Genomic DNA, 10,387 nt, shown 5'->3' with positions numbered 1-10,387 from the left:
GCTTCAATCTAAAAAGGTTTATAATGAAATAATATAACAATATTGTTATTGTCAGAATTGTGTATGCAGTATGCTGTATAGTCATTCCTCATTCATACAATTGTCTGTTATCTTTTGCAGAACCCTGCACTGTGGATAAAGAAGCCATGCGCTCGCGTAATATTAAATTTGCATATCGACATGATACTAAGCTATATTCAACCCATAATGATAATATCACTTTCATATGTACCGATAGAAGAATGTCTGTCGACACATCGGGCATGCGTTACCAGTGTGTTGACGGTGAGATACACCTGCCCACTTGCCAGTAAAGGTTTTTAGTTAACTGGATGAGATATAAACATGAGCCGGGTGGACAACCAAAGTAAAGAGTTAGACCAGTGATATCCTGATCCAGTGTCCATGCTGCAGTGCTCTGTGTGGTCATTTTAATAAAACGTATATTTTCCCTTGTTTTCTGCCTCGACTTGTGTGATGAGACTCAGGTCTGTTCGTCCCATCTTTATGTGCTTAAAGGAAGGTTCAAGTTCAAGATATTTTCTCTATCCATCCTTTATGTTCAGGCCCTCTGAGTGGCAATGCCAGTGAGTATAATTTGTACTTTTATGGGGTTAGGTTTATTTTTTCTGGGGGCTTATTTTGGTAGTTTGTAGTGAGTAGAAAGAATTTGATGACATGTGCAACATGTAGCTGATTGAATATGGGTAGATGGGACAGGAATGTATGTTTCCATTACTTTGTATCACATGTTGACATTTAGTGATGTTCGCCAGGGAAAAGTGAAATGAATATTGTAAATCACAACACGGTAATAAAGTTTGGTGAAAACTAATATTTGCTTGTATATTTACTGTATTACACTTTAAATAGTTTATTATGAGAACAAAGCTTAATGTTCAGTCTACAGCTTTCAACGTGCTGACTTTAATAATTCATGTCAGAAGTCAGTTTCAGAAAGTAAACTTGATCTGCTGCTGGAGGCAAACTTCACTCTTAACGTCACATTAAACTTAAAATGAAGCAGTTTATTCGATATGCATGTCATCCTGTCATCATTTCACTATTATAGACCTATAAGCGTGCTTCTACCAACACATATACAGAAAGGTTTACACAAAAGCATGAAGAGCCAGACGATAAGTGCTAGGTGCTGGACAGATAAACATATAAATATACAGTATATAGACATCTTTACATGTACATACTGTACATAATCATCCAGTCCATGTGCTTTGTTTACAACTTAGAGAACACTTGATTTAAAAATAGTTTTGGTCATGGGTGCTTTTTATATATATTTATAGGATATTTATATTTACACCTATTTTTCACTACTTGTGTACATAATCTGTTCTTTTCTTTACCTTTATCCATCGTTTTGTTGTCCTTGTCCCTCGCTGTTGTTTCCATTTCTGTGTAGGTATTTTTAGAGAGGTGCATGTGTTATTGGTCAATAAAGATGATTCTGAAAATATACAATCAGGAAAACCTAATAATAGTTTGAAATATGCGTCAGCCAAACAAACGTGTGCCACTTTTCTTTATTGTTAGTTTTGGTCTTTCGTAAGATTTATAAAGCATTTTGCCGAACCATGATTTAGTCGCCTAAACCCAACAACATGTGAAACACAGGATGGAAAGCCCGGTCTCCAGTATTAAGGTCCTGTGCTTTGTTCGCCCAACCTCCCATCCTGACTTCCTCCATAGGACTTCTCTGCAGAACATCTCACTTCCTGAATTGGTCAAACATTGCTGCTGAGCATAATCTAGGCAGCACTCTCTAATCGCGAGCCAAAGTCTTTATTAGAATTTAAAACTGTACATTTATTCAAACGACATAAACTATCATGCATAGTATACATAAAGGATGCTGTACGTAAGCATTTCTAGAACGTCCAGTGACGCAAACAGTTTGTGTTTGTGTGTTGCAATGGGACATGCGTTGGACAATCCCACTGGACAGTCCATGTTGTGAACCTTATTGCTCCCTGAAAACTCAAACACGCAGGAAATCTGCTCAGGAAACGCTTGTCTAGAGACCATGCTGTTGTCTGTAATCCTTCTGTTTTTCCAACTGGGGGGTAATGTGGAAGTTTCTTCATCACAGATTGGTAAGTAGGAGTTTTTTCATTCCTGAAGTGTTGTGATTTAGCTTTGTGGAGAAACAGCGTTTAGCTTAAACTAAGGATTTATGCAAAGAGAGGAGAAAGACGTCTTTGTGAATTGCATGTTTCGATTTGTGGTATTTCCTTAAGACTGGAAGAGCTTTTGTGAAGGGGCACAATTATTTTCTCTCTCAATATTAGATTTGTATACTTAGAAATATTTATATTCTGATGTTTCCATTTAACTCTAAAAATTGGCATTTGGGGATTATAAAAAGTAACGGCACCCAATAAAGGTTATTTTTCTTTTTTGTAGATGTGACTCATAGATATGAGAAGAATAACCTGTACGTTATATTGGTATCTGATGTGTGAATTTTCAAATGGCCATGTTTGTGTACACATATTTCATCAACACTCACTAGTTCAAAAGTGCTGCAGTTTGAGGAGAGGCCAGTTTTTCTGTGCCGTCCTTCCTTACATTTTCTTTTCAACGTCGATAACTTCCATTTTTCTTTGCTTTATTGTTAGCCCCTCAGTGTTGTGGTCATTTTATTTTATTTTCTATTGTCATATGTGTTACATGCAGCTGAAAATAACTTCGGATGAGTCAACCCTACACGTTTTTGGCAGTACTGTACATGCGCCATATGTGACAATGTGTGTAATCTCATCCTCTTTCCCTTTGATGTTCTTTGTTAGAATGCTTCACGCTCCCAGATGTTCCTCATGCCAACATTTCAGAAGAGACCAAAAGAAGTGATTACCAAGGAGGACATGTGATACATTTCACTTGTGAACTTGGTTACAATACATCCGGGTCAACTATCAGATATGTTTGCACGAGTGAGGGCTGGCTGGCAGTCCAACAGGAATCCTGCTCCCGTAAGTGGAATGGCTTTCTGTTCGACACTTTCACCACCAACAGAATGAACATTGTTGTTGTTGTTGTTGTTGACCCCTGGGTGTGTTACATTGTGTAGCAAGATTACAGGTAATGGGTAACTGCAAATAATATATCTAAAAGACCCATTTCCATTTTAGATTCTCTTTAGGGGGAAAAGTCACGTCTCTCTTAGACATGCCCTTCATTACGTAAATGTAATGGCAAATGTTTTCATGTTTAAAAAAGTCATTTTTTTCTGATTGCAATTTGTTGAGGTTCGACCTAGTAACATTTTCATAATATTCCAAACACAGCTCAGGTCTCAATTTGATGCCACTTCATGAACAAAGTCGTGGTACTTGGATCGGTTGACTTATGAGCATAAAACAGTTTTTTTCAGTCTGATCATGCAAATCAGTTTTATAGCTCTTTTCAAACAAAGTGACAATTCAGAGTGCTTTACGTTGGCAAAAAAGCATTAAGAATGACATTCAAACACGATAAGCAATGAAAAAGTTTTTAAATATTATATTAAATACAAAATAATACAGCAAATAAAATAGAATACAATAGAATGTACCAAAATTACAGTTACAGTGTAGTAATAAGTTGTAAGTTGCTCAAATGCAACAAATAAAATAAAAGTGCAGTAGAGAAACCTGTCAATAAAACAGTATATTTTTTCATTTACATTTGAAAAGTTTGTTGTGTCGTTCAGTACCTTACATACGAGGGGAACTGTCACTGTGTCAGGAAATATTGAAGAACTTTATTTCTTACGTGCTTAAAGGTCGAAACATTTGAACGTTTTTTGGTCATCCAATTTATGATTTATTTGTTTTCCTTCCAGCCCAACAGTGCCCAGTGATTCATGTGGACGACAATGTCCAGGTGATTGGGAACCCAGAGGAAGCAACCCATGGCAATGTAGTTCGATTCAGCTGCAAGTCCCACTCTGAAATCCTGTCTGGGTCACAAGAAATGTATTGTGATGAAAATGGAGAGTGGCGTGGACAGATTCCAAAATGCAAAGGTACAGCAGGCTTTCCAAAATGAAGCAGAAGTTCTTCCTTTTTAGTAAAAGGGTGAAAGTATAGGCAAAGGGGAAGGCAGAAACACACAAATACAAACATAACCCACCATGGGATGTGCCGGGCCAATTAGGAAGACTCTTTAAACTGCACTGATGTTTGCCGTATTTTCGACTGGTTTTGACAAAAAGTTTAATATAACAACTCATAATATAGCAGCTCAACTCTCCCGGCTGTCGTCTGTCATTTGGGCATCATCGTTTTTCTACCTACTTTGCACCACGTCTCGCCCTTCTGTGCTGTGATTGGCTGTTACTACTGCGCTGTGATGGTCACTGGTCGCTCAGCGCTACATCACATGTTGATAACCCGCTGATAGCTCCCCTTTGAAAAGTTTGGGATTTGGTCTGGCGATATGAGAATGTGAGAACCAAAAATACCTCCCAACTGAATGTTTCAGATATTATTTTACTCTAGAGTAAGGTCAATAAGTGATTACTGTGCATCCCCCTTTTTATGAAAAAAATGATATATATTTTTTTTCCAACAGCGATAGCATGTCCAGTACCCACGATTGAAAATGGTTTTGTGCCTGGAAATAATCAAGAGTACAATGAAGAGGAGATCCTGCAGTTTAGTTGTAATGCCGCTTACAAACGCACTGAAGACAGACCTTCAAGATGCATCAAACATGGAATTAGAGCAGAGTGGAGCCCCACACCTGCATGTGAACGTAAGTATAAACTGAGTCATCCAGTTTGATGGTTATATCACACTGACAAGGGAAAATTGGTGCTAACAGATAATATGCTTAATTTCCCAACAAATGAAGCAATAGGATGTAGACTGCACCTACTGGAGGGAACCAGGTATTATCCTCCTTCCAAAAATGTGTTTTCACCTGGTGACACACTGACAGTCATTTGTGGAGATAAGTCCTGGATTTCTAGCGCTCGGGACACCTCAGCAGTGACTACATGCAAAGAGGATGGAGAGTGGACTCTCCGCCCAGTATGCCAAGGTATAAAACTACATGGGCTTAGTGCCAGACACAGATTATGAGATTGCTGTTCATTATTGTGTGTGTGTGTGGTTCATTCATTTGTGATGATGATGATGATGATCGATCTTATCTTTATTACTTAAGTCACGCAAGTCTTTCTCTTCTTCTAGAGGTTAGATGCAGTAATCATAAACCGCAGCATGTGAATCGCTGGAGTGTTGGACGGTGGGAACGAATAACATTGGGTGAGACTGCAACATATTCGTGTGGGACGGGCTACAAGATGACAGATGGTGCTACCTTGGCCAAATGCACCAGAGATGGATGGAATCCAAATCCACTTTGTGAAGGCATTACTGGTAATTTTACATTACATTACAGTCATTTAGCAGAGGCTTTTATCCAAAGCGACTTACAATTCAGATTCTATCACATTCACACACCGTAGGCGTAGCTACGAGAGCAATTTTGGGGTTAAGTGTCTTGCTCAAGGACACATCGATATGCGACTAGCTGGAGCTGGGGATCGAACCACGGATCCTCTGATTGAAGAACGGCCCTGCTCTCCACTTAGCCACAGTCGCCTATTTTGTATCCTTAAATGGGAAAGCGGGGAAGGAGCTTTTGCTCCAGTTAGGATGTATTTATGAAAAGAAATAGTTTTACCGTAATTGCTGTCTTCCACCAAAAATCGTAAGAACTAAGAGCTAGTAAACTCTGGAACTAAATCAGGAACCAAAAGTCCCTTCTCCAAGTTATGCAGTTACTTCAATATGCTGTTAATCTGCCTCGGTCCCAGTCTATGGTGCTCATTGCAACAGTTATCAGCCTTTTTCCAGAGAAAATCAAGCAACGCTGCTCTGTAGACCAAGAAAAAAAAGATCCATCTATGCAATGTTTCCTGGTACTCCACGCTCAATAACAAGGCTACGTCACGTTCACCCCATTATACATCCCTCACCATGACATAAAGAAATAACTGGTGATCACATTAAAAAAGAAGCAAAATCAGGTGCCATATTTACAAGCATCTTGACCATCTTGCTTGTCTTATATTTGCACAACACAAGTACAATCTGTGATATGAAAGTCAGCGTCAGCTACAGAACCGGAGTCCTATTCCATTATTCCGAGCTGCGGTGTTCAGGCGACCGGGCTGCTGTGAACACTCAAACATCTCCACGACTTATTGAGTGGCATAATAATCGCGTGACACAACGAATCGATAATGAAATTCGTTGCCAACTCTTTTGATAATCGATTTTTATCGATTTTATCGATTCGTTGTTGCAGCCCTAGAAATAAGTCCTGGATTTCTAACGCTCGGGACACCTCAGCAGTGACTACATGCAAAGACAATGGAGAGTGGACTCTCCACCCAGTATGCCAAGGTATAAAACTGAAAACAAATTAAAAAAACTAACATTCTTTGTTAGGTTTAGTATAGGGTAATGGTTTGGCTTCAAATATGTACATGTTATGGTATCGAGGCTCAGGACGTGAATCAAAATAGGTGAATATTGACATTTGATTTCACACGGGATACAAACAGTGGTCTCCCACCCATCCACTCTGACCTCCTCCCTTCATGGACTTCTGCAGAGTGTGATTAGAAACATATTTGTGAAACAACAAAAACTAACTTAATCCAGGAGAAATTAATTGTCCTACAAAACGTAATTGGCAATGCAATGTTGTAAAACGGGGGACCAGGTTGAAGGGGCATGCCATGGACAGATGTTGCAGCTGCCAATGTTATATTTAATTGGTGTTGCTTTAAAATGACACGCAAAGCATGAATGTCTCAATTTGATTAACACCTGTGTCGCTTCGACTCCTCTCTCCTCTGGTGGGATGACTAAGGGACGAGGAGAGGAGGCAAGGAATCGAATTAAAGTTGTACAAACTGAGCAGCATTGAGGCATTTTTGAGACCAACCAAAAAAAAAATATTTCTGCTTAGAGAAGAACAATAAACTGCACTGATGTTTGCCGTACTTTCAGCTGCCTGCTGACACAGAAAACAATGCCATGAGAGCTGAGAGAGTGACGTTAAGTTGGTAAAACAGTGAAGTTGCAGACCGGAAAAACAGCAAAGACGCTATAAAGCTCAACAGAGCTGAGGCTTTGACAACAGACCTTTTCACATGAAAGTCATGTGATCCAATTATTAATCATAGACTCTTAAATAAAAAACAAACATGTACTTAGATAGACACTAGTGACTAATGCCTCCACCGACTTCTACAGTATCATTGTATAATTCAAATACATTTACACACATTTGCATACAGATGTAATCTTTCAGAAATATCATTGATCAGATTTGAGTTCATGAAATCCCAAAAGTCTGATCTTAAGTCTAGCATGCTGCAGCTTTAACCTCTTGATTAAACAGATTCTCTTCTTCAAAACAGAACAATGCAAAGTTGCAGGTGTTCCAGGCGGCGTGCGCCTCAACACACTTGTTCCCAAGTAAATAGAAGTGATTCTTAGCCTTTGTGTTTAGTCGTTCATAAAAATGATTGTAACTAAAGTCAGTTTCACCAGGAATTCAACTTAAAAAAGCTGAATTTAAACCTCTCTAAGAGCCCTGAACAATAAACCCTTCATGTAGGTAGCTGTGTATTAAACTGTATTACTTTAGCTCAGTTAACGCCAATCTAGTGTGTACACACAGACTAGTGTGTACACACAGACTTCAATGAGGAAAATAATGAAAAGGCTTTTTTGTGACTGACTCATTTTTATTTTTTATTTTTTTACATTCTTTTAGCTCCTTTGGATTGTGGGACGTTACCAATCCTTACAGACGGAGACACCATAGAAACTCTTCGATTCCAACACCGCCATAACGAAAGGGTTCAATATCGCTGTCAGAATTTCTATACCATGGAGGGTGAGCCTTACACAACCTGCATCAATGGGGAATGGATTGGACAGATGAGGTGTCTAAGTAAGTAACAATTCCCAGACATTTTTCATGTGGCATTCTGTGAGGATTTTGCATATACGTAAAAGTGATATTCTGGTTTCCAGTGTTTGCATGTAGTAGCTTGATTAATATTAACAGAATATATCAATTATACAGGGCCATTACACAGAGTGTAGCATTTCTTTAGATCGTATGTAGCTTCAATCTAAAAAGGTTTATAATGAAATAATATAACAATATTGTTATTATCAGAATTGTGTATGCAGTATGCTGTATAGTCATTCCCCATTCATAACATTGTCTGTTATCTTTTGCAGAACCCTGCACTGTGGATCAAGAAGCCATGCGCTCGCGTAATATTAAATTTGCACATCGATCTGATCTTAAGCTATATTTAACCCATAATGAGTATCTCACTTTCATATGTACCGATAGAAGAATGTCTGTCGACACATTGGGCATGCGTCACCAGTGTGTTGACGGTGAGATACACCTGCCCACTTGCCAGTAAAGGTTTTTAGTTAACTGGATGAGATGGACCTGAGATGGATGAACAAAAATTAAAATGTTAACAACAGTCATTAGACCACTTATGAAGTACAGAACTGATCTTCTGTGTCTACTTCAGTGCTGTCAACTGTGACACTTTTAATAAAATGTTAATGTTCACTCAGTGTGTTTTCTTCTTCATATAAGAGAAAAGATCTATATATTTCAGCTTTAAGCATTTGGTTAAATAGAGCAGGTACTACTATTTATTAGTATGGCCTGCAATGCTATTGAGCTCAACAGTTCCCTTTTAAAGATTTATTTTTAATATATTCTTAATAAAACATTGAAATCATTAGGGATGAGGTATTCCGTATAGCAGGTACTAAATACACATCATTCTGCACATACTAAAAACATGGCTATGGACGTATTGTAGTGCTGTTTTAAGGTACTTGTACTTTACTTTAGTACTTACACTTTATGCTACTTTACACTTTACTCCGCTTCCGATAGGTGACAGCTGGTAACTAGTTACTTTACAGATGAAGATTTAAGTCTTGGAGTCTAGGCTCCCTTTGTGGGGTCAGAGAAATGTTCATTCAAAACCTTTCAGATGGTTACATTTAAATGACTGTTTAAGGCTTAAAGGTGCAAGATCTTGCCAGAATTATATAAACAAAAAAACAGAACTAACGTTATCAACAGAATGTGAAAAAGTAATCATTTTTTAAGGTGTCAGGGATGTCTATGGATTGTGTTGCTACTGAAATGAGCATGCTAACCAGCTAGCCCAGGCCTGTCCTGTCTTGTAATACCACGTGTACCTAGCTAGAGAGTCACTGTAGAGCGGTGAGAGGACTAGGAGGTAGAGCTGCCACGGTGGCTTCTCAATCAAGTTGAAGGTACAAGGTCTGTGAGAACGTTTAGTTTGAAATATGAAAATACAGGTTGTTTCTTCATTTCTGCCACAAGGATAAGGAAAATAATAAACCATACAGCTCCCGGTTAGTGTCACAGTAAACTCAAAGTTGGCGAACATATAGGCCGACATCACACACGACGATTATAAGATAGCAGTGTTATTTTTACCGGCTATCAAGAGTTCCGGCAGTCTGGTCGAAATGTATGTATTCTTGTGCTGCTATTGGTTGTGGCTCGACTGTAAAGTTAGATTATATGGACCAAGTAGTAGAGTTGTTGTGCTGACCCCTATTTGTTTGGAGCATGTGGCCATGGTACTACACATTGGTAAAATTATCTATACAAATTAAATGTTTTCTTCTTAGTTCCTCTTCCCGACCAAAGTATTTAAAACTAGCTTCACCTCGACCACCTGCAACAGGAAAATGATGCAAACGCATCAAAGCGTTAGCATCAACAATCTGATAATGTGATATGTAATACTATCTGTTGGTTTTTTTTTTGCATCGTTGGATTGGTACATTTAAAATCAGCAAAGAATCAGAGTACCTCTCCCACCACTGTTCTGTATGTACTAAGCTTTAACATCAACAAAATGTGTCCGTTATCGCCTGTATGGTGAAAATATTGCATTCAAATTTAGCCATGGCAACCAGCCCATATTCTGCCCATATTCTGCCCTGAACTTGACATCAGGCGGATTCAAGGAAAGATCCACTGGTAAATAGAGATTGTGTGTGTGTTTTGATGGTGCGATGACCTTGCCCTCTTGCCAGTAAAAGCTTTAGTTTACCAGAAGTTACACAAGCTGGCTGGACAAATATGCAAATGATTAACCAGAGGACAGAGGGAGACGAGTGCTGCAACAGTTTGGCATCAGTACCGTCATCGGTAACGATTTTAATAAAACTATTTTCTCCTTCCTTTCTGGTGTCTCAAAGCATTGAGTTATTGTGAAGTTAAGTTTCCTGGCATGTTTATGTATTTCACTTAGTTTACATAATTATTTTAA

This window comes from Pholis gunnellus, assembly GCF_910591455.1.
Source record: "Pholis gunnellus genome assembly, chromosome: 4".
NCBI lineage: Eukaryota > Metazoa > Chordata > Actinopteri > Perciformes > Pholidae > Pholis > Pholis gunnellus.
This window is presented reverse-complemented; position numbering follows the sequence as displayed.